The sequence below is a fragment of the Peromyscus californicus genome, unplaced genomic scaffold (genome assembly GCF_007827085.1).
Source record: "Peromyscus californicus insignis strain IS unplaced genomic scaffold, ASM782708v3 Scaffold_4__1_contigs__length_199733344, whole genome shotgun sequence".
Classification (NCBI taxonomy): domain Eukaryota; kingdom Metazoa; phylum Chordata; class Mammalia; order Rodentia; family Cricetidae; genus Peromyscus; species Peromyscus californicus.
Genome location: NW_026294562.1, coordinates 121,699,861 through 121,726,208, shown reverse-complemented (window position 1 = coordinate 121,726,208; position 26,348 = coordinate 121,699,861). Strand labels below are relative to the sequence as shown.

General features: G+C 37.5%; 1 pseudogene; it reads right to left on the bottom strand.

Moving 5' to 3' along the window:
- The window catches only part of LOC128123948 (fibrous sheath-interacting protein 2-like), a 93,771-nt pseudogene extending 68,815 nt beyond the window's left edge, over positions 1-24,956 (bottom strand).
- Between the last annotated feature and the right edge of the window lie 1,392 nt (positions 24,957-26,348).

The window sequence follows — 26,348 nt, the reverse complement described above, 5'->3', positions numbered from 1 at the left end:
GATGGGGATTGCATTGAATCTGTAGATTGCTTTTGGTAAGATTGCCATTTTTACTATGTTAATCCTATCTATCCATGAGCATGGGAGATTCTTCCATTTTCTAAGATCTTCTTCAATTTCTTTCTTTAGAGATTTAAAGTTCTTATTTAAAGGTCCTTCACTTGTTTAGTTAGTGTTATCCCAAGGTATTTTATATTATTTGTGGCTATTGTAAAGGGTGATGTTTCTCTGACTTCTTTCTCAGCCCTTTTATCATTTGTGTTTAGGAGGGCTACTGTTTTTTTTTTTGAGCTGATCTTGTATCCTGCCACTTTACTGAAGGAGTTTATCAGCTGTAGGAGTTCCCTGGTAGAATTTTTGGGGTCACTTATGTATACTATCATATTATCTGCAAATAGTGAAAGTTTGACTTCTTCCTTTCCAATTTGTATCCCTTTGATCTCCTTTTGTTGTCTTGTTGCTCTAGCTAGAACTTCTAGTACTATATTGAATAAATATGGGGAGAGTGGGCAGCCTTGTCTTGTTCCTGATTTTAGTGGTATTGCTTTGAGTTTCTCTCCGTTTAATTTGATGTTGGCTGTTGGCTTGCTGTAAATTGCCTTTATTATGGTAAACTCTGCTTTGACTTAGTAGAATTATCGATATTACCAAGAACATCATAAACAATATCATCAGCCATTGAATTAGAACAGGGAGCAGCTGACAAATCCCCAGAAAACAGTGGGTGAAGAGGTTAGTCTGACATAGCTGCTATGATTAATTTGGCAATATTTTCCACAAAAGCTTCACCATTTTCAGACTCGTCAATGTCAGGATCTAGTCCGTGCTGCTTCAAAACATTTCTATATACTGAGATTACAAGTTCATCTACAACATCTGCATCACTAAACGGAAAGAGTGATTGCTTATCACATAGAACAACAACAACAAAATCTGTTTTGTCTAAACGGTTATTCACTGAGTTTACTATTTTTTGGGTCATATTTTCCAGCTCAATGTTAGTATTAGGCTTAGGGCTAAAAATCTTTTATAAAACTCTGATAGCAAATTTCCCTACAAATTTATCAGGGTAAATGTGTAAATGTGACTTCTGGAGTTTGTGAGACTCGACAACTTCATTGAGAACTTGTTTGACCATATATGATACCTCATCCAGTGGAGTTTTGGGGCGAGGTAAAGTCTCTCCACACAAAAACGGTCAAAGGTGGTTTTCAATAATCTCTTGGATAATGAAACTGGCTATTTGATCAATCATAATTGGACTTTGGTTGATTATATTCTTCTGTATTAAATCAAGAGAACCAGACATTTGTAATCTAGCATCTTTTTGAGGTTTTTATCTGTGTGGAGACATTGGTTATCATAGATGGTGAACCAGATTTTATGTTTTGAAATGGCTGACATAACCTTATTTATTACACAGTTGGACATTTCATCAAAATCTGAAGTCATTAAACATTGTTTTTCTAAAGATGAAGGCTTAATAGGCAGGGGCATAAGTTGAGCTAAAAGTCTTCTGATGACATATTCTAAAAATGAGTGTGGTAACATGGTGCTATAACCTTTTGAAGACATGGGTTCAGAGATAAATTTTCTTAGATTGTTTTGAAGTTTATACAGTATGATTTCAGCATCGAGGGTATGATATGAACTTGATCTGAGCTTTCCCTTGCAGTAAGATGGAAGCTGATAGTCTACAATCTCTAACAATATGCTATTAGTCATTTGTTCAGCTGCTGAAGTATTATCATATACCATATATCATATATCATACATATATCATACCACCACAGGTTACTTTAAATTCACACTGCAGTAAAACATAATAAATGGAATCAACAGTCTTAGTAATACATCCTTTATGTGCTGATGGAAAATACAGCCTTTCTTCAGGATACCTTACAACAGTAATTTGAGCATTATTAAAGTCATTCACTACATTGTTGATAAGTGATGTATTTATCTCATTAAGCCAGGTTTCAGTGATGCTTATATTTTTTCTCCACAATGAGGTAGACAGCTTAAAAAATAATTCTGAGATTATGTCCTCCATAAATGTAGCTGAATAAACACCGCCATGTGCACTGCACCTCTTTGACATAGCTTAGGAAAGACTACTGTGTTCATTCCCCTTGTTTCTTCTCTTTCAGGAAGTAGTAAAGAGAAAGGTTTTACTGTATGTTGTTGGGCAAATGGTGTTTGCATTATTCAAGGACTTGGTCAAAAAATTATTGTCATAGCTCATGAATCCTACATGGGCATTAGTTTGTCCCAATTCTATTAATTCTCGCCTTTTTGCTTCCGGGGGGAAAAGGTTGTATTTCTCTTGTTCTGTAGTTCATGCATTTGTTTTCAAAAGGAGCTTGTTGAAAACCAAGAGATAGCTTCTCCATCAAAGATTTAACCACGCGGGCTAGAGAGATGGCTCAGAGGTTAAGAGCACCGACTGCTCTTCCAGAGGTCCTGAGTTCAATTCCCAGCAACCACATGGTGGCTCACAACCATCTGTAATGAGATCTGGCTCCCTCTTCTGGCCTGCAGTCATACATGCTGTATACATAATAAATAAATAAATCTTAAAAAAAAAAAAAAGATTTAACCATGCTGTGGGACATAACATCAAGTATACAGTCTGATGATAATAAATCTTGATCCATGTCTCCCAGATTTTCCAAAAGGTATGACATGTAATCTCCTTGAAAGTGTTCACAGTCCATTGGTGCCTTACAGTAATCAAAATCTCCACCTTGAACACTGTGAAGTAATTTTACATGTTGACATTCTGCTACTTCACAAAAAAGAGAAAACTATCCTCAAGAAATGCAGTGTCTGTGCATTTTTCTAGAAGTGTTCTAATAAGTTTCTCATACACACAATATTGAGAAGAAAAACTGATTCAGGGGAAAGCCCTAGTTTATTTGCAAGTATTCTATTACTTTGTTGATTATTTGAGGTGAAAAATGTTCTTGCTGATTTACCAGAACTCATATCCCCATCTGGGAATTCATCTGGTAAAAATAAATCTAAAACAATATTAAAGACTTCATTGATGACTTCTTCGGATTCATGAGATTTTAGGTTACCAACCAGACCCTTTAACCTACGTGCCAGGTAATTGAATTTATTTCTTTGAGCAAGGTGATCAATTAGGTGAGCAGATGATTCCCAGTCCCTGGGGTCTATCTTACTTACCATGGTATTGACTTTGTTGAAAATGGGCACACTATTTCTAAATGTAGACTATGATTTGTTTCTTCCATTATTTTCAGAATGATTTATTCCTAGTACTTCAGACAATACAAAAACCACTCCTTTTAAGAGATCTTGAAAGATATCATCAAAGTCAGAAGATGTGGTGGTATTTTACTTGTACTGAAATGTGATTTTAATTGTATGTTAATAAATAAAGTTGTCTGGGGGTCAGAGCTATTAGAGTCATAGCAAGTGCATGGCGGCGGTGGCGCACGCCTTTAAGGACCTGGAGGGCGGTACATTCAGGCAGTGACGAGGCAGTCACATGTTTGGGTTTACAACCAATGACAAGGCAGAACAGGAAGACTTTAAAGACAGACACACAGGAAGTAGGTCCTTTTCGGAGAGCTCTCTTGGCTGGAGAGGATCCCTGAATCAGGAAGGGTGAGGCTCTTAGCTCTGACCTCTTGGCTTTCTTCTCTGAATTGGCTCTGTGTTTCTTATTTTATAAGACTGTTGGTTACATCTACATTTGGCGCCCAACGTGACAAGAATCCATTAAAAACCGCTTAACTTGGCTTGGCGGCAGGTCCGGTCTCCCGCCAGGGCGGCCGGCAGGTCCGGTCTCCCGCCAGGGCGGACGGCAGGTCCCGTTTTCTGCCAGGGCGGCTGGCTCCCTAGCCCGGGCCCAGGTCGGCTTGGCCTCAGGCCGGACTAACTTTGAGCTACTTGCTTAAAGCCGGTGCTACAGACAATTCAGGCCTGCCCTGCCGAACAGGGGCCTTGCCTGTAAAGCCAACACACGTGGTTGGAGCTTAAGGTAGCCAGAGCCAAGGCTTGACTAGGCTCAAGCAGGAACACGTGGCTGGATTCAAGTTCTTAGGCAGAACTTGTGGCTACGGTTCTTGCGTGTTCTCTCTCTCTCTCTCTCTCTCTCTCTCTCTCTCTCTCTCTCTCTCTCTCTCTGGATTCACACCTCGGACACTAGGAGGCTGTTTTGAAATTCCCTTGGATTGGTACTGTTCTACGAGGACTTGGTAAGTCATTTAACATATCGAATATTTTAAAGGAAACTATTTAAAAGAGAAATTTTTTCCACATTTAAAAAAAAATGGGTTTTCTGTGTTCATTGGAAGAAAATTGGGCTTTGTTTGCAATTTTAGACAGTCTGACAATGGAACAGCTATATGAGAAGATTAATGTTGACCGAATTATGCTTTTTATTACTATGCTTATTCTTATTTTACAATTTAAAAAGATAGTCAATTTAAGTGCCAGGATGACAGCTTTAGAAAAACTTGATAAACCTGTAAAAACTCAAGAAGAAACTAACAGTGAAGTTGCTTCAAGATTGGATCATAGGGTTACAGAAAGAAAGCCTGTGTTCACACAGTCACCCTTAGTTTGTCCAGTAACCATACAGCAGTTGCCTGATCAAATGACTACACAAAATATTTGGGCTCCAATTGAAATGTTAGATTTACGAAGGTTTAAGGAGGCAATAGTATCTTATGGCATGCATTCCCCGTATGTAAAGCAAATGTTAAACTCTTGGTCAACATATAATAGGATTGTACCACAGGATTGGCGGGAGCTGGCACAAGCTGTTCTTGAACCCAGTCAAAGGCTTCAGTGGCTAACTTGGTTCAAGGATGAAGCTAAAAACATAGAAAAACAGTGGAGGGATAAAGGAATACAAGTCTGCCAGGATCAGCTTATTGGAGAAGCACAAGCACAATGTTTATATGATGTCCAAACCCTAATTTTATGTCCAACAGCAGCCTTGAATGCATGGGACAGAGTTGAGGAACCAGGAAAAAAAACTGAGTCATTTACAAAGGTTGTACAAGGCCCAAAAGAATCTTTCACAGATTTTTTACAAAGACTGGCTTCAGCAGTAAAGAGAATGTTCCCGGATTCAGAAGCTAGTAAGATAATAATTGAGTCTTTGGCCTTTGAGAATGCGAATGCAGCATGCAAAACAATAATCAGGCCGTTAAAGGCAAGATCTGCACCTTTGGAAGATTGGATTAGAGACACGGTTAATGTTGAAGCTCATGAGCATGATGATACGTGGGTAGGAGAAGCAATTTCAAGAGGTTTGAGGAATGTTAGATGTTTTGGATGTGGAAAGCAAGGACATTTGAAAAGGGACTGTAAACAGGTCATTCCTAGAAACAATGTTTCTTCAAGGAACAATGGCAACAGACTGCCCCTTCCTTCTGGAGTATGCAGAAGGTGTGGTAAGGGAAAACACTGGACCAACGAATGTAGATCAACAAGGGACAGACAGGGTAATCCTTTGCCTCAGTCTTCGGGAAACTCCCAGAGGGGCCTCATGCAGGCCCCAATAGCAAATCCAGTTCAAACCTTTCCTGCAGTCGTAGAGGAAACTCCTACTCAGAACAATTAAATAACCAAATGCCTATTGGAATAAGTCATGCTGGTCAGGATGATGAAACAGAGAGAATAGAAAATTCAGGAGAAAACATAAAGAAATTTTTTTGGCAAACTTCTATTAATGAACAAAGACCAAAATTATCCATAAAAATAAATGGTGTTTTGTTGTCTGGTCTGGTAGACACAGGTGTGGACATTACCATAATTGCACCAGAATTTTGGCATCCAACTTGGCCTCTTCAGGAGGTAAACATTCAACTGTTAGGAATTGGGACATTATCTCAGGTGAAACAGAGTGCAAGATGGCTCGAATGTATAGGTCCAGAAGGACAGAGAGCAAAATTAAAACCATATGTGGCTAACATAGCTATGAACCCGTGGGGTCGAGACTTGTTACAACAATGGAATACTCAGGGGCTGGGGATTTAGCTCAGTGGTAGAGCGCTTGCCTAGCAAGCACAAGGCCCTGGGTTCGGTCCTCAGCTCAGGAAAATTAAAAAAAAAAAAAAAAAGAAAAAATGGAATACTCAGATTAACATCCCTCCAATCTCAGAAACAAATCTTAAACTAGCAAACTAGCACATGTTTCTGAGAGAAATATTAGAAGGCATTATTCTGAGTGGTCACCAGCCATCCATATTATACAAGAACAGGGCACAACAACTGATGATCTTCCAAAGACATCAACAGCTCTACCTTTAAAATGGTTGACAGACAAGCCTGTATGGGTCCAGCAATGGCCTTTAACAACAGAGAAACTCCAGGCTTTAGAAGAGCAGGTAGAAGAACAGTTAAATGCTCAGCATATTGAAGAATCAACCAGCCCTTGGAATTCTCCTGTATTTGTTATTAAGAAGAAATCTGGTAAATGGAGAATGGTAACAGACCTTAGAGCAATTAACAAAGTAATTCAGCCAATGGGCTCTCTACAATCTGGAATTCCTTTGCCTACTCTGTTACCAAAAGGATGGCCTCTCATAGTTATTGATTTAAAAGACTGTTTCTTTTCAATACCCTTACAAGAAAAAGACAGAGAAAGATTTGCTTTCACAGTGCCTACTTACAATAATTCTCAACCGGTTAAAAGATTTCAATGGAGAGTCCTCCCACAAGGAATGTTGAATAGCCCAACTCTGTGCCAATATTTTGTACAACAGCCATTGGAAGTGATACGTAAAAAATTTCCTAAATCTATAATTTATCATTATATGGATGATATTTTACTAGCTGACTCAAATGCAGATACTTTAGAAAGAATGTTTGAAGAAGTAAAGAAAATTTTGCCTTGCTGGGGACTACAAATTGCTCCTGAAAAGATACAAAGAGGAGATTCTATTAATTATTTAGGATATAAAATAGAGCTACAAAAAATTAGACCCCAAAAGGTGCAAATTAGGAGAGATCGACTACAGACTCTTAATGACTTTCAAAGATTATTTGGAGATATTTCTCATCTAAGAACTATTGTTGGGGTAAAAAATGATGAACTGCATAATTTGTTCAAAACCTTAGAAGGTGACAAGGACTTAAATAGTCCAAGAGAATTATCACCTGAAGCTGAGAAAGAATTGGCCTTGGTAGAAAAGAAAGTACATGAAGGACACGTGGATCGTATTGATCCAAAGCTGGATTGCATTTTGGTTATTTTACCTTCTAGACATTCTCCTACAGGAATATTAATGCAGAGGGAAGATATTATATTAGAATGGATATTTTTACCAAATAAACCAAATAAAAAATTAAAAACTTATGTGGAAAAAATCTCTGACTTGATTTGGAAAGGAAAATTGAGACTTCGTCAATTAGCAGGAATAGACCCAGCAGAAATTGTCGTACCTTTAACTAAGGAGGATATTGAAAAATTATGGACAGAAAGTGAACCTTGGCAAAGAGCTTGCAGTAATTTTTTGGGAGAAATTAACAGCAAATATCCCAAAAGCGATAGAATTGATCTTATAAAGAGAGCTGATTGGATCTTGCCTCGAGTTGTACGGGAAAAACCCATATCTGGAGTTCGTACATTTTATACAGATGCCAACAAACAAGGAAAGGCAGGTTACAAATCAGAAAATTTAAGTAAAGTGGTTCAAAGTCCTTATAATTCAGTTCAAAAATCAGAATTGTATGTTATTCTGTTGGTATTAATGGATTTTTCAGAACCTCTCAACATAGTAACTGACTCTCAGTATGCTGAAAGAGTAGTATTACATATTGAAACTGCAGAATTTATCCCTGATGCTTCAGAATTAGCTTCACTATTTATTCAATTACAAGATACAATCAGGAAAAGGAGTCATCCTTTATATATAACTCACATTCGATCCCATACTGGTCTGCCAGGCCCTCTAGCACAAGGCAATGATGAGATTGATAAATTATTGATAGGAAATGTGCTGGAGGCCTCAGAATTTCATAAAAAACATCATGTCAATAGTAAAGGTTTAAAAAAAGATTTTTCCATAACCTGGCAACAAGCCAAAGAAATAGTAAAGAAATGTCCTACTTGTTCCTTCTACAATCAAACGCCATTACCAGCTGGATGTAACCCAAAAGGTACTCAAAGGAATGAAATCTGGCAGATGGACATGTTTCACTTTGCAGAATTTGGAAAACTGAAATATGTACACCACACTATCGATACTTATTCAGGATTTCAGTGGGCAACTGCTTTGAGTTCTGAAAAAGCTGATTCTGTAATCACTCATTTGCTCGAAGTTATGGCCATCATGGGTATACCTGCACAAATCAAAACTGATAATGCTCCATCTTATGTCTCTGTTAAAATGAAACAGTTTTTTGCTTATTACAATATAAAGCATATTACAGGCATACCACATAATCCTACAGGTCAAGCAATTGTGGAAAGATCAAACAGAACTCTAAAGGATATGCTAAATAAACAGAAAGGGGTAACAAAAACCCCCAGAAATAGACTGCATAATGCTCTATTAACTTTGAATTTTCTTAATGCCAATGAGAAAGGAACAACAGCTGCAGAGAGACATTGGATAATAGAAAAAACTACAGAATTAAATCAGCCTATATACTTTAAGGATGTGCTGACCTCAGAATGGAAACCAGGGTATGTGTTACATTGGGGACGAGGCTTTGCTTTTGTTTCTACAGGAGAAGATAAACTGTGGGTACCATCAAAATTGATAAAGGTTCGATTTGAACAAGAGAAACCTCTTAATTAGAGGAGGTGATAGTTCTTCAACAAGCATGAACATCCAATTTAAACTAACTTATACCATTAACACATGTCTTTTCATTTAATCAGATAATAACTTGCCAAAAGGGAACATCCCCAAAATTAGTCTTGGGGAAAGGTTTTTGCTTTTGTCTTTTAGGAGAATGAAGGTTAAGGAATCTGAAGAACACTGGACAAATGAGACAACTGAGAAAAGGGACAAATCATCTATCCCAGGAAACAGAGTGAAACGGCGTATGGGTATATATTATCTAAAAAATTTTATGTCTTCCTAAATGTTTGTTTCTGCTTTTCTCTAAAAATTTAACACTACTGGTCTTCTAATAGTCCCAGTTCAATTAAAATTTAAAGCTGACTTTGGAGTTGGAGAATGGCTCTCTCCTTCTTTAAACTCAAGCATGTTGTTAAAAGGAAAATGCAAACCCCCTGTATCATGCCAGAATAAAAGAGCCATCTTCTGCTATGGGATAGGAGAAAACCCAAATTAACTAAGGGACTATTCTATTACTAATCTCAACTCTTTGATTCTATTCTGATTCTTTAAAACTTTTCTTAAAGTATAAATTTTATATCAAAATTTACAAGATTAATATATAGATATATAGATATATATACATTTTAACCTTTGTTAAGATATGAATGGTCATATAGAGTATTAATTCTAGAAAAAAAGGCTTCAATTAGCTGCATATATATGTCTTTGTGTTCGAGTCTCTTATCAGTTTTCTGCAGGAAATCAGGGCCAGGCCTAACATCAACTGAAGTTTCCAGGAAGAAGTTGGGGCCCCACAACAACAACAATTCCACGTGGACAATAATAACATCATTAAGCTGACAAACATCATCTACAGATCAGCTTTGAACCACAAGGTGCTCATAGCAATTTTGAGATGACTAGCTGAGATGATCCAGTCTCAAAGACTACTTGAATAAAGATTTGAGATAAACCCTGAACTTTGGCATTATACACAGAATGGATAATGAAGGATATGGTTACCTTTCCTAGGATTTGACAATTAACCTAAAATTTTTCTTTCAGGATAAAGATAACTTCGCCCATACCCAGCAGGAAGCAATTTTAAGAATACAACGCCCACATTCCCAAAGAGGTGGTGTGGGGCGGGTGGTTTTTTGGTCTTTTTAATGGGTTTTGGGTCTGGGATAATTTTCATTGTTTAGGGGAGTTGGTTACAAGTTGTTGTCAAGGGTTAGGAAAAAGGCTAAGAAAAGGAGATTAGATTTAAGGTTCTTGTTTAAAAAAAAAAAAAGAGAAAGAAAGAAGAAGAAAAAGACAATTACTAGTTTTAAATACTTTACATTGGATTGGATTGTTTTATATTGTATACAAATTATATATATTGAAATTGATATTGTTAGAAAATGCTATATATATATTTCTAATTGTACTTATACCGTTCATTTAACAATGCAATTTTCTGATCCTTGAATGTTATTATTACCAACTATTAGGATATAAAGAAATGAAAGTTAGTAGTTAGACATTACAATAGAACTTGTAGTCATATTAGATATGTTTTAAAAATTGAGCAGATATATTTTAGACAGGTCATCTTCAAACCCTTCAGAGATCTACAGAATATGGCATTTAAAATGTTTTAATAACTTAGAAAATTTTTCTTTTTTGTTATGATTATGAGACATGTCGGCTCCTGGCAGTACCAATCTACTTCAGGGAAAATATGGGCATTGAAGAAACTGTGTATGGAGTTAACTTTCATTGTGGCAAAAGTTAGCCACTGGACAACAAAGTATCCTTGAATAAACTGCTGACAAAATGGACAGACAGGACATGAAACAAAGGACTACTGATTCTTGCCAAAACAAGTGTGGTTATGGCTTTATCAAAAGGCATCTTCTGAGGCCAGGACAATATGGCACCATCCCTGAAGTGGCCTTCGCAATTTGGAAAAGGTACAGTGCCCTTTTCTTCGAAGGCAGCTGAACAGGCAGTGGGCCGATGGCTTCTGATGTGCAATGGAACAGCAGCTGAAACAGTTATTCTTGAAGAGTAACTAAGCTCACGCCTCGCAATAGTAAACTGGCATTTGACAGAGGGATGTGGAGAAGAACGGGATGCTAAGACGAAGCCATATATACACAGCCAAGAAGAATGGACAGCTGAATTAAAAAATCAACAACAATTTCCAGAATTTAAAATCCTGAATCATGACATGACACTAGTGGAATTCAGGTGTTTCTGGTACATGGACTGCTCTCACCCAATGTGAGGTTGAACTGTTGACCTTGTGTACATCCTACTTCACAAATGAGTCTGTCAGATATGCTAAGCCTATAGGCTGAAGATGATGCCCCAACACTGTGGAGAAACCTCAGGTGACTGTCCAGGCAGCTGGCTGTTTCTGTCAACTCACAAATTTTTTGGAAGTTGCTTGCATGCACTTTCTGTTTTTATTTTTGTTAGCTAATATTATTTCCTTCTTGGGTCTCTGAGGGAGTTGAAGATTAGGTAGCTATAGTTGAAGGTTAGTTAGTTATAGTTGAAGATTAATTAGGATAGAAAGTGAATTAGATACATTTTGGACTTAACAAAATAGGATAGATAATGAAATTATTTTCTCTGAATTTGTCAAATACAAATGTACTAGACATTGTTTAGACATTTATTACTTGTATATATTGTATATAGTCATTGTACTTTTGTATATAGTTTTTCTTTTGTTAGTTATAACCTTTTTTCTTTTTTTTCCTTTTTATTAAAATAGAAAAGGGGAAATGTGGTGGTATTTTACTTGTACTGAAATGTGATTTTAATTGTATGTTAATAAATAAAGTTGTCTGGGGGTCAGAGCTATTAGAGTCATAGCAAGTGCATGGCGGCGGTGGCGCACGCCTTTAAGGACCTGGAGGGCGGTACATTCAGGCAGTGACGAGGCAGTCACATGTTTGGGTTTACAACCAATGACAAGGCAGAACAGGAAGACTTTAAAGACAGACACACAGGAAGTAGGTCCTTTTCGGAGAGCTCTCTTGGCTGGAGAGGATCCCTGAATCAGGAAGGGTGAGGCTCTTAGCTCTGACCTCTTGGCTTTCTTCTCTGAATTGGCTCTGTGTTTCTTATCTTATAAGACTGTTGGTTACATCTACAAGAAGAAGTCACGCTTGGACAGAACCTGTACTTGGGTTTTATGGAAGTCTGATGTGCCTTGTCAGCACTTATAATGTTACCATTAGAAAGGATTTCAATAATAACTTCAAAAATACTTAACGTGAGTTCTCCAATGGAAACAGACCTGCTCATATACACTTGAGCACGAACTGGTATGTTTTTGTTAGAGATTACATCTTGGATTTGCCATGCTCTGTCTTTGCTACCCTCTTTGGTGCCATCAGAAATGCTTGAAATTAAGTAGCAGATGACTGATTCAGAGAGATGTTCACAAAACTGATACATTGAAGAATTACTATATATGCTTTTGAGAGGCTATTTTGAGTCATAATATTTCTTTGGGAGTGAAGAAACATGAGACAACTCCTCAGTCAAAACTAAAAGAAAAATGTAAGATAGAAACAAGCATTTTTAGATTGGATTAGAGGAGATTTGGGAAATTCAACATATTGGCAATGTATTTTGCCTTGAGGCTCCTTACTAAAGTAAAAGGTAAAACTTAATGAAAGAAGAAATAGGATTTTCCTCCAATACTTCACAATTGTGGAATCTTAGCCTTAGCCAATATGTTGAGAAAACAGGTCTTCCATATTCAAATCTATAGGTCGTAGGTTGATGTCTGCCTTGACTGTATAGTTATGGATACTACGAGACCAGATTTTTCAGGTTTGGTGAAACATCCTGTCATAGCTCCAGTGAAATGATTATTTTAAACTATATTACATCAATATATTCAATGCTATGCTACATTTTACTTGTAAGCTTAAAGATTTGTGTTACTCTATCATCTTGAATAAAATACAAGTGTATCAGTTCCAGAAAGTTAATGATAGGCTGCAGCAGCAGAGGCATGCACAAACATTTGCAGCTTTTTGATTCACAGTGCATGCTCAACCAAAGTTCCCTACTTTAATTTTTTTCCATTTCCCCCTTATCTACAGGTCTAGAGGGGGGAAAACCCACATTTTTTTTACTTAATACATAAACAGTTAACTTAATAACACTTTTATGTATCATGGAAGTTTAAAAATAATCAAATCGTTATTCACATTTCTAAAGCTATTTTCAGGAAAAAAACAAAATGTACACTCTTGGACAAGAGATCTTTTAAATATACCTTTTACTGTTTTCCCAAAATTATTGCAACTTGAAAACTAACTTATCTCTTGCTTACCTGAAGCTTCGGTGGTCTTCAAATGTGTGATCACAGATGCAGTAATGTGTCTTGTGAACAAATGCATTTCATTTGGACCCAGTTCTTGATCAACAAAGGCAACTGTGTCAGTTTCTTCCAAAGTCTCCACTGTCATTTTGGAGTTTTTATTTTTCCATTTGTGAAATAAAGAAAAATCCTCTTGGTGGGCTTCAAAACCTTCACTTTTTTTTCCTCATTTGTACAGGTCATTTGTTTATACCACATTCTGAGCAGAATTTTCTTATTCTTTTCTCCTCCATTTACTGCAGACAAAGGATTTTGCCTTGGCATAAAAAATGGTTTCATAGTCTCCAGGCTGGGTGTGGCTGATGGGGAAGCCATAGCTTGACAATGCCGTGTTAACAATATTATCTGCAGCTAAACATATTTTGAGTGGAGAAGCGTTTGTCTTAATTTCATTTGGCTCCATTGGTTTGGTGGTCTCATAATGAAAAACCCTTGGATTTTCACCTTTCCCCATTTCTATGAATGACATGATTTGTTTTAGTGATTCTTCTGTGGAATCATTTGCTTTCTTAAACAATTTTTATAACACACTGCCTTTGGGAAGAGAATTGTTACCTTTTGTGGCTTCCTCAAAAAGTCCAAAGTTTGGTTTCCTTTGACTCTGGTCTTGTGCTTTGTTTCTAGAACACGATGGCACAGCTTTTGAATTGGGCCTTTCCATTGGCTCTGAGCTTGTAATATTATTTTTGACACAGGAACTGATATGTGAGGGTGAATTAGAGGTGATTCCATACTTTTCTTTTGTATCATCCTCTGAATTAAACGTCAAGCCAGATATACTCCTCTGTGGAGTATTACTTCTCACACTAGTGTTTCTCATCTTTGATGGAGGCATTTTCACATGAGATGCAAATTCAACCTGGTTAACGATGTAAACATTCTCAGTTCTTTTGAAATAATTTTTGTTTGGAAACTTTGCGATCAAAGACTCCCTGAAATGAGTACATTGGTCTACCAGTCTACCAATGATCTCACTTACAGCAATGTTCTCTTTCAATATGCTAACTGGATATGGTTCCATTTGGCTTATTTCTTTGCCTAGCTTATTCTTGATTATGCTAAGCATGTCACTGACAGTAGTGACAGAATATGCAAGTAATTCTGAATGGAATGAATGAACCTGTAGGAGTGTGTTCTGTATGTTTTCCTTGGATGTACTAGTACTTGACTTGGGTTCATCACCAAACTTTCTAAATGGTTGTAACTTTGGCAACATTTTTCTGCTTAATTGTCTCTGTTGCACTTGAAAGAGATTGTCTATAGGCATTTTCACTATTTCAGAAAACTCTATTTAGAGATATGCTTAAACTTCAAGTCCACAAATGACTCTAACATGTTTAAGACTCTTTCTACGATCTCCTGGACGATTTGGTTGCTAGGACTCATAGACACTTGATCTTTCGTCTTCATGTTACAGGTCTGCACACCACTGAGGATGTGCTTGCTCGGAACACTGTGCTTACTTTTTTAGCAGCAACATATTCTTTCCTACTTGTTAGCATTCCCTTACTGTCTTTAATAGGTATCTGAGACAAGAAGCACAGCTGCAATTTTTCAAATAGCATTTCGACAATTTCCCGTCCAAACATATTGATTTGTGCTTTCGTATCCTCAGCTCTGGTAGATCCACCTTTAAAGCAATCATAGAATCTGTTTCCACAATCTTCAAGTGGCGGTAGATTTAAAAGTGAAAGCGAGTACTCCAAATCCTTCACTTTAATTGAAATTTCAGTCAAAATGCTTTCAGCTACGGTTAAAAGTGTAGACTTTTCATTTTCTCTATCATTTATTTCTGCTTGCCATTTGTCAAACTTTTTTTTTTTTTTTTTTTTTTTTTTTTTGGTTTTTCGAGACAGGGTTTCTCTGTGTAGCTTTGCGCCTTTCCTGGATCTCACTCTGTAGACCAGGCTGGCCTCGAACTCACAAAGATCCGCCTGGCTCTGCCTCCCGAGTGCTGGGATTAAAGGCGTGCGCCACCACCGCCCGGCCAAACTTTTTTTTTTTTAAATATACCTTCTTTAGGAAAAATCTGTTCTAGTTGTGAGGAAGCATTCTCTAAGTAAAAACATGCCTGCTGCTCAGTTGGGGAACCTGCACCCGGATTCTACTTTGGATTCTACTTTGATAAGCGAAGCTCACCAGGATTTGAGACATTAATTGGAGAAGCCAAACTGTGGTTGTTTGTAGCATACAATTCTTGCAACACCGCATTAACAATTTACTTGCTTCCAGGATTTGACCAGATGGTAAAGCTTCTGTATTTAACATGGCTCTATTTTGTGCCACTCTTTCAAGTTCTTTCATAATTATTTCTAAATTATCAGTTATTATGTTCTTGGCATAAATTCTCAATTCTGAAGCTGGTAGTTTTGTTTTCAGTAGGGTTTTGGCATCCTCTTTGGTGGAGTTTGTGGCAGACCAATGGCAGTTTTGGACTGGTTCTCCCTTGGAATCTTCTCTCCAGTACCTAACTTGGTCTTGCTTTTGGACTTAATACCACTAATGCCTAGATGTGGTTTTGTTTTAAATTTAGAGAGAGAGGTAATTTTTGACCTTGCTTTTAAATTTGTGTTACATCCTGGCCTACGGCTGTTCTTAGGGCTAAGTTTAGAATTATGTAGTCTAAGAAGGTACAGGTCATCATAACTACCTTCAGGGGGAAATCTGTCTTCGAGATGAAGGGAAACAAAATTAGACAACTTATCAAGAACTGTTTGAACTAAATACCTTCCAATTTGCAATGGTGAATAAGGAAAAAAGCGGTTTTTAACACAAGAACATTTAAACTGTCAGCATTAAGATGCATTTGTGAGCCGGGCAGTGGTGGCGCACGCCTTTAATCCCAGCACTCGGGAGGCAGAGGCAGGCGGATCTCTGTGAGTTCGAGGCCAGCCTGGGCTACCAAGTGAGTTCCAGGAAAGGCGCAAAGCTACACAGAGAAACCCCGTCTCGAAAAATTTAAAAAAAAAAAAAAAAGATGCATTTGTGGTACCCCAAGTCTAGGGGATTACTTCTTTTTCTTGCTGGCTTATTTTCTCTAAAGCATGGTGGTTTTTCTGATGAGGTATCATTGTTGTCATACATTTCTCTCTCTCTCCTGCTTTTAGGTTTTTTTTTTTTTTTTTTGTACAATGATGTCACAGCCACAGAGTGCATTTCTCCCAAAATATTTTGAAGTATATCATTTGATATATTGTTAATATGAGACTGAAAGAATTTCTTCTGTGCTATAGCTGATGTTTTACTTGTAGGGAATTTTATTACATGGAAGCGAGTGGCCTATGATTTCCATCATGTTTTGACTGAGCGTCTTCAAAACCTCTTCTACTGCACTGAATATTTCGGTTTTTTTTTTCTCTTGGTTTTGATCCTCCTTTTCTCATAAATATTTCTTCCAAAACAACTCTCTGGCTTTCCTTTTCCAATGTTGTTTGGTTTTCTTCTAAAGGGTCATTTGTAAACTGTGATAATGTGGTAGTTTTTTCCCTCTCTTTGTATCCCAGCAAAACTTCATATGGTTAACTGTGAACAGCTAGGATTCCCTGGGGAGGATAAAAAAAAAATCCTTTTCAGATCCTTTATTGTGCAAAATATTTAAGATACTATTAACAATTTCACTCACAATGATATTTTTGAAATAAAATACTGTTTGAATATATGTGTATACTTTCTAAGTCTAAATCATCTTTAATAAGCTTCAAAATAGCACTGGCAATGAAATCAGCATAGTCCTTAAGGCTAGTTTGTGATAAATAGACTGTGGTTCCAAGATTTTCTCTGCAACTGGCAAAAACGGGTTTTACAAGCTCTTGGCTAGGATCTGTTTTGGTTGTTGATAATTTTAGGACATTCACATCAGATTCAACTTGGTCTGATTCATGAAAAATGCTGTCATCTAGTTTACCATTTTCAAATTCTGGGCTAATAAATGCATTTTCTTTATTAGACTGAAAGGTGGGAGTCCCTGATGAATTTATTCTTTCTGTGGCAAAAGACTGTAACCGATTGAAAATAGTTTCAGTAATGAAGTTGGCGTTTTCCTCGCATGGGTCAGGTGCAGGTTCCTTGGTGTCTTCATTTCTCTTCACAGGCATCTGATAAACAGCAGCATAAGCTAAATTCTTATTTTTTGAATGTGAAAAATGCCCTGGTTGTTCCTCAGTTCTTTGTGTTATAAAAAGAGGCTGTTGGCACTGAGATTTTGGAAACACATCATAGAAGGCCAATCTTGAGGAAGCAGGAGCTTTGGCCTTTATGGCAAGTATGACCAAAGAAGTAAGGTTATGAAGCACAATGTCCACTCTATCTTTGGACACCAACATGACATCTGTTTTAGGAACTGACACTTTCGGGATAATATTTGTACCCATAACAACTGGTTGGAAATTTGCTTCTGAGTGTTTGCTAAGTATACTATATTGCAGAGTGGGTGTGGCAAATGAGAGATTATTCTGATACATAATATTTTCATAAATATCATAAGGTCCCTTCAATGGTATCTTGAATTTGAAACTCAAGTATTTTTCGATATTCTGTCTTATTGACTAGTCTTCCAATAATACCATCTTGCTGTTCTGAATAATTGTCTTTGTCACACTTGCTTTTGCTTGACACAATTTACAATGCTGGTATCTATGTTAGTATCACATAGTTTTGCAAGGATCTATTCCAGAATTGCTTTGGAAATGAGTTGAACATTAGATAGTGTTGGAGGATCCTTATGTAACTTCTCTGTGTTTTGCTGACTACAAGATGGCTGAGAATCAGGGTGGGAACCTGTGAGTTTGCTCAACATTTCATGCAGTGTTTCTCCAATTCGATCTAACACCTGCAGCTTGGAACTATCTTTCAAATCCTTTCCATTAATGACACCCTGGTGAATACAAGGTGTAGCCAAATATTGTCAAAAAGAATTTTTATCCTGTTTGCTTGACAAAATGTTTTGTTCATTAGCATTTTCAGACCCACATAACATTATAGAAACTGCCTTATCTGTAGAGGTTGAAGTATTTGTTTGATCTTCATTTGTACTTGGTATCATTTCACAAATGGACTACATGTCACTAATGAACTCTCCATAATGTCATTGACACTGGTGACATGGGAGACTACTGCTTCATTGGAATCAGCAAACCACCCTTTGCTTGTACGACACTTGGTATGATCTGTCTCCCTAGGATTTGGGATTATCTTGGTGAATTCTAGTTCATTCTGTATAGCATCTAAAACAATGTTGACTATTTTCATTGTGTAAGTACTAAGTTGAGAATGTAATGATTTCCCAACCAGTGAAGATTTTTTTGCCTGTCTGTAATTTTGGACAAATACCTTCAGACTTTTAAAAATGTATTAATGATCTTATCAGTAATATCATTTACACGCTTAGGTTCACATTCTCGAGATCTTAACAGGGAAGTCTTTTCAAGCTCTATGTTGAGTGAAGATAAATATTTCATTTTCTTTTCACTGTCAAACCATACTTTGAATGGCATTTTACTTGATAATTTCTTTGGTTGTTTGGGGAGTATCAGAATGATCTAGACAAGTTTGATCAACTGATGAAATGGTGTTTTCAATGGTATTAGGAATGCACTTCGAGGCCTTGTGAAGTCTATTTATCACAGAATCAGTTATTTCATGTGCAAATGCACACATTTCTGACCCAGAAAACATCTCTTCCATCCATTCTTGATCTGATAATCCTTGAGTTTTTCTGAGGTAAAGGCAGAGGTTTCTTCACCGATTTTGCTTCCTGGATGAGGAGATGAAGCAGAAGACATATCCTTGAGCATCTCTGTTAAAATGTGTTGAACTGTGCTTTCTGAAGCCTTTTGGATTTGATGCTTTTGATCTCGGCTGAAAACTGAAGCATCATTAGTCAAGCAGTGTTCTGTCTTCATAATGCCTTCACCACTAAGAGATAACTCCAACTTTAATCTGCAGTCACGAGATCCAACTTTGCTTTGAGAAGTAGGTTTTGTTGGTGTTTATTGCTCCTTTTGGATTCAGAACAAGTGTCTCTCCTTGTAGGCCATTGGTTAGGAATCTGCTCTTGTGGTTTTATTTGTTCATCATTGAAGGATGAATCAAGCACACTTCTCACAAGGTTATCTATTTCCTCCTCATCGTCTTCAGAACCATGCCTAGGACATTAACAGGGGGAAATGGTCTTCTAGTTCTAAGACCATTAAATGAGCCAGTGCTAGTGAGTCTATACTTTTCTTTGGCATCAAGAAGAGTTCCTATTCAAAGTTGTCTATGTTTTTTAATACCTGCTTTTGCTGGCCCCTGGTGAAGTTAAGACATCATTCAGTAGCTGAAGAAGTACTACTGTTTATTCATATGCAATTAGTCTCTCATTATTAAGTTCAGTTTGTACATAGCCTAGTATAGTGCTTATTGCTTCTTCTACATAACCAACTAGAGAGGACTGTGAAAAAATATTTAAGTTTTGTATTTCTTCTTTCACAATTAGATTAGCAGCATCAGATTCAGGACTAGATTTCTTTTGGTCAGTTTTTTGACAGAATTTATCAAAAATTGATTGTCTTAATTTGTTGGAGGAAATGTTTAGTTGTGTCTTCAAGAGGAAGTTCACTTTTCTTATAAGATGCAAGAGTCATCAACTTCTCTAAAATGGCATGTACCATATCACCTGCAATATCACACATTGGCTCCAAGGTAGAAGTCAGTGTATCTTCTGAAGGTTTTGTTTCTAAGGATGAAAAATACTCAGCACTACCTGAGAAACTTGTTTTAATATCAACTGCCAAATCTTCTTGTGAAAACGTCTGCACACATTTTTTTTCTCAACGGCGGACTCCAGCTTCGCCAGCATATTTTCTACACTCTCTGAAGCTACTGAGCATATGTCAACATTTGAGAGCAAGTCTTCTCTCTCGTTATCACATTGGTCAACAAAAACTTCAGCAGTCACAGAAGAAAGAGAAGGAATGGCCTGGGTTAAGTCAGACATTATTTCTTGAAAAATACTTTCTAAAATAAGTTGTGTTTCTCCTTTCAAGTGACATTTAAAGTTTACAAAAACATTCTTTAAATTTTTCATCTGATCCATGGCCTTTGCTTTTTTGTCATATAGCAACAGAATCTCTAAACTATTTATTTCTGTGGTAGCATCTTTAGATTTTTTTAGTGCTTGTTTCTAATGCTGTTAAAAGGTGACTATCAGATTTACTACTTCCTGTCTTAGGAAATGGATATTCCAAGCTGGTTTTGTTGTAATTGACTTGTGAAGATATAGATTATCCTCTCACTTGATATGTTGTGCCAGTAACTGTTCTTTCCACATGTGCAGAAGGAGGTTTCAAAGGTGTGGGTGGTTTCTTCACTGGCCTGTCACCGGCAAATACACATGGAACTGCTTGAAATGCTGTAGGTATGTAGCTTCTGTATGTGAAGCCCTCACTGCATGTACTACAGAAACTTGAACTATCTGAAGAAAGGTCTGAGTCATCAGACACCGGATGAGTATTATTCTGCACTCTTTCTTCATATTTTTTGATGGCTGGATATAATATACTAGTTACTGTAGCTACAACCCACGTCATTATATTTTGAATTATGCTATTTAGTTCTTCAGAAGTTACTTAGAAAGAAGATAATCAGATAAAAATTAAGTCATATAAGTATTTATTCCATATTTGGGAGATATGGGAGTAGCATTCAATTTTTTATATAAAACAATTATATAATAATTATATATTATAAGTAGAATACCAGCATGACTTATAAGAAAATGAAAAAAGGAATCTATTCAGAATTTCAGACTGTTTTAAGCTGGTTTATTTCATACTAGAGAAAAAATATTTTGAGCATAAAATTTCATCTTATTTATATGCCTTAAGAAACTATATAAGTTATTTCCCAACATTCATAACTTAAGTAAATAAGTTTAAAATTAAAGTTATCAAATTGTTATTTAGTCATATCTCATAAAAAGTTTTGGAAAAAAACCCAGTGTGGTATTCATAACTCTGATATGTATTTTGAAAACTGATTAAATTATTTCAAATTATTTCTCCAAACAGATATAGTAAATGTATTTTGGAGTCTTCAGAAACATTTGTCTAGCTTCTATATGGGAATGAAAAATAGGGCTGGAGGGATGGCTCAGAGGTTAAGAGCACTGGCTGCTCTTCCAGAGGACCTGAGTTCAATTCCCAGCTCCCACATGGTGGCTTACAACCATCTGTAATGAGATCTGGTGCCCTCTTCTGTATATATAATAAATAAATAAATCTTTAAAAAAAAAAGAAAAATAAATCATCTTCATGTCTACTCCATGCTATAACAGTAGGCACACAGTCTGTTTTTATGGAATACAAAAATTAGTGTATTTTAGATTGGCTTTGTAGCTAATATGACTTATCATGCACTTGAAAAGTTTTTTTTACATTTAATACTTTGAAAATATAAACAGTGTTTAATTATTTGATAATATGGAATTATGAATTATTAGTATATATAATGTGATGATGGTATTTTTATATCATATTTTTAAAATGTTCCTTATTTTTTCAAAATACATATTGAAATATTGATGATGCTGTTATAAGTGTGATGGGCTTCAAAACAATTCGGCAACAAATAAATGCTGAAGCCATAGGTAAACTGGCTCATGAATTGTTGAAAACAGTGGTCATGGCTATACAAAGCTTCACTGTCAACTCCTCAGTTTTATTTCTATTTGAATTATTTACTAGAAAAATCTTAAAAATCCTTAAAAACTATAAAAATATCTGCCAAAGGGAAAAAAAATCGATGCTGATTTTAAATAGCAATGCACAGAAGACTATATAGTATCATATTGAAAATATTATATAAAGAGTAATTAAAATATTATAGGTATTTTGTCAGAATTATGAAAAATATTCTAGTGTGTGTGTACATGTCCATGAAGGTGTACATATGTTTACGTGGTGTGTATTCAAGTGTGTGTTCAGGTATGTGGCGGCCTGAGGTCAATGACCAGTGTCTACTTTGATCAGGCTTCACTTTAATATCAGGAACCAGAGTTTCTTACTGAACATGGAGCTCATCTACTCAGCTGGCCTCTGAGGCCCAGGCATCCATTTATCTCTGCCCCACCCCACCCTAGCACTGGAGTTAGGAACTGGGGACTTTAAGATGACTGCTGGGAATCTGAACTCAGGTCCTTGTACCTGTGAGACAAAACTTCAAAGACTGAGCCCTAGTCCCAGATGGGTTTTTAAAAGTATAAAAACAATCAACTGTCAAATTAAAGTCTATTTTAAATGAGAGTAATAAATTTCAGCAGTAAAGATAAAGAGATTATGATATTAAAGTCAACAGCAGCAGCAAAAAACTAGGCCCATCTGATGCTAGAAAGGCTGGTATAAAAGAGACACTACAGCCGGGCGGCGGGCGGCGGCGGCGGCGGCGGCGGCGGCGGCGGCGGCGGCGGCGGCGGCGGCGGCGGCGGCGGCGGCGGCGGCGGCGGCGGCGGCGGCGGCGGCGGCGGCGGCGGCGGCGGCGGCGGCGGCGGCGGCGGCGGCGGCGGCGGCGGCGGCGGCGGCCACGCCTTTAATCCCAGCACTCGGGAGGCAGAGGCAGGAGGATCTTTGTGAGTTCAAGGCCAACCTGGGCTACAAGAGCGAGATCCAGGAAAGGCGAAAAGCTACACAGAGAAACCCTGTCTCGAAAAACAAACAAACAAAAAAAAAAAGAGAGAGACACTACAGCTGGGCAGTGGTGGCACACACCTTTAATCCCAGCACTCGGGAGGCAAAGGCAGGCGGATCTCTGTGAGTTCGAGGCCAGCCTGGTCTACAGAGCAAGATCCAGGAAAGGCGCAAAGCTACACAGAGAAACCCTGTCTCAAAAAACCTAAAAAAAGAGGCACTACAGAAGACTGAGGTGAATGAAATAGCACCAGAAAGATAATCTGGAAAAATGTATTAAAAGGAAAAGCGACGGTAACAATCATAGCAAACAATTCATTTTTCCCTTAATAAGTTTGCTAAATATATTTCATAATTAAAAGGAACATTTACCACATCATCTAATTTGATATTGGATGTATACAGATTAGCACATGAGAAAATTCTGAAGGAGGAGATATTAGGGTATAGTAACAAGAATGCTATATTCCAATGAAGGAGGGACAGTAATGACTGTTTATTTTGAAGAAAAATATTATAACCTTGAATATCTTTGATAAAACTGCTCAGAAAGCATAATAAAAACAATATCCAGGCTGGAAACCAACTTGAAAACAGGCATAGTGGTCTGGTGACTTATGATTGTAAGAGCAGGACAAGGGAAGCTGAGGCAGAGGGATTGCTAGAAGTATGAGGCCAAGCTGGACTACCAGATGAGACTCTGAAAACAACAACCATAATGACAAGAGACACGTTCTATAGTATTAAAGCCTGAAGCAGCCATAGTTAGCTGTGATAACTGTCACTAGAGGGAGAGGGAGATTTCCTTAGGGGCCATGGTAGGTTGCCCAAACTCTAATAGGAAGTTGAGAAAAGCTAACTGGGGAGGGGGTGGGCTTTTGCAACCTAGATGCTGCCCCACCCCCAGTGACACCCCTTCTACAACAAGGCCACACCTACTAACCTTTTGCAAACACTTGTACTAAGGACCAAGCATTCGAATACATGAGCCTACGGGGGTCATTCTCATTAAAGGCATTACAGAGATGGACAAGCTCAAATTCAGAGGGTCCTGGGACAGACTAGACAGCCGAAGATTAGTAGCATTGTCCTTTTGCCGGGTTTCTGGGGTTTGTAAAAAGCAAACAGATTACACACAGCGAAGAGAAAACTTGGGCTTTGTTTCCTTTAGGTTTTAATCAGTAAGGTAAGCTTCAAGGTTATTCCAAGTTTACACATTTACTGCACTTCGAGAGTTATTAGTGAAAGAAGTGTCATAGTATTCCGTTTTAATGTTTATCGTTAGAGTCCTTCTTGTTGGGGGCTCATGGTATAATCTGGTTAGCTTCAATGAAGAACAAAAAGTGATCCAGCCTATCAATGGTAGAAAGTGATACTCAATAAATGTTTACTGTAGCTTGGAGTCAGTGAATGTAGCTTCTGAAATATTCCTGAGATTTCTAAAATCATTCTGAGAATATAAAATACAATCAGCCAATTTGTATCTATAATTAATATTAATAAATCCTGCATCTAACTGTTCTTAAGTGAAAGTTCAATGACCAGTTGAAAACACTAAATGAGTTATCTAGAGATAAAATTCTGAAAGCAGTACATGGCAGGCAGCCTCAAAAACCAGTAATTCATCAGAATAAACTGAAGCTTCATGTGCATTCAAGTGAAGGTCACCAGCAACTCAGTTTTCCCCAAAATCACCACTCTAAATATTTGATATTTACTAAAATATTCAATTACCTGATATTCCTTTAAATGATTCCTGGTCACCATCAGGATAAACTATTGTTATATCATCAAACTGCTTCTTTTTTCTTCTTTATAGAAGCTTAAAAATGTAATAAGACATATTATTAGTAGTGATGATAGAAGTAGCCAAGATCAGATATCCTTTCATGCTCAAGAGGAGGTAAGTCCTTGTTAGTCTATATGTGGTATTTAGAGGACATAGAGGAGAAGAGGGAGACATTTCAAATGGGAGGAGACAATTATTTCTGAAATATTCTGCCTTTAACTTAAAAGACATACTTGGAGAGACTATTTTTTTTTAATTTTTGAAAGAAGGAAGCCTGCACTGTAATCTACTGGAGCATACAGTTTCCTTTCTGGAGGAATGCATACCGGCATAAAGACATTGATGAAGAGTTACCAGCCCACAGTGACTATGGGATTCTTGAATTTGACTTAGAGATGAGTAAAAGCAAAAAAATATAGCTGTGTAAATATGTATACATATGTTTTCTGCTTGGTAGAAGAAGACATTACTACAGTGCTAACAATTGTGAAATTGATGTCTTTATTCCTTGGCACTTCAATATTATGGAAATATTATTAGTATACTGTTTCCTAAGGAATATATGATGTATAAAGGAATGTTTAAGAGTGCTACTTCAGGGGCTGAACAGATGGTTCTGAAGTTAAGAGCACTTGTTGCTCTTGTAGAAGACCTGGGTTAATAGTTAAATAAATCACTGAAAACAAAAACAACAAAAAAAAAACTTTTAAGCTGGGCGGTGGTGGCGCACGCCTTTAATTCCAGCACTTGAGAGGCAGAGGCAGGCAGATCTCTGTGAGTTTGAGGCCAACCTGGGCTACAGAGTGAGTCCCAGGAAAGGCACAAAGCTACACAGAGAAACCCTGTCTCGAAAAACCAAAAAAAACAAAAAACAAAAAAAAAACTTCATGATGTTACTTCCACATAAGATCATGGAATTTGGGGTAACCTAAATCTGTGTTCCAGAGCAATGGGCACTCATTTTCGGCTCTAGAAGAAATTATTTCTTGTTCCATTAGAAGTGAGAGCAACGTTTTTGCATCAACGGACTGGCTTCCCCTTAGGGCAGGGGAGTGGTGAACACAAAATAGTCTAAGTTTTCATTGATTAAGAAAAAAAGCGCTGGGCGGTGGTGGTGCACGCCTTTAATCCCAGCACGGGGGGGGGGGGGGGGGGGGGGGGGGGGGGGGGGGGGGGGGGGGTGCGGGGCAGAGGCAGGCAGGCGGATCTCTGTGAGTTGGAGGCTAGCCTGGTCTCCAAAGCGAGCTCCAGGAAAAGTGCAAAGCTACACAGAGAAACCCCTGTCTCGAAAAACCAAAAAAAAAAGCACCCTTCAACTCACTTTGTTATTGCTCGTGATGTAGGCACCTTTCTTCAGCCTTCTCAGAATATCTTTGCACTTTATAGTATGTTCTTAAATGTGGATCATGGAGACTTTTATACTGGGTTTCCAAAAGTTGACAGTAAGGATCACTCAGGTTAAAACCATAGGAAGGTCGAAAAAGCTGCATACACAGAGGTTAAAATATTACAAATATAAATTAATGTATTTTCACTTTTAATTAACCTGCTGACATGACTGAAAAATCAAACACGCGGTTTAAATTTGAGCTGGGAATAAGCAAGCCACAGGCAGGTTTACTCAGGTAAGTTTCCCTTCTTCCCTCAGCCATGTGAAGTAATTTAAACCGTCGGCCCCACTCAATCAGCTCTTTCCTTGATGCGTCGTCACCTTATGAACACGA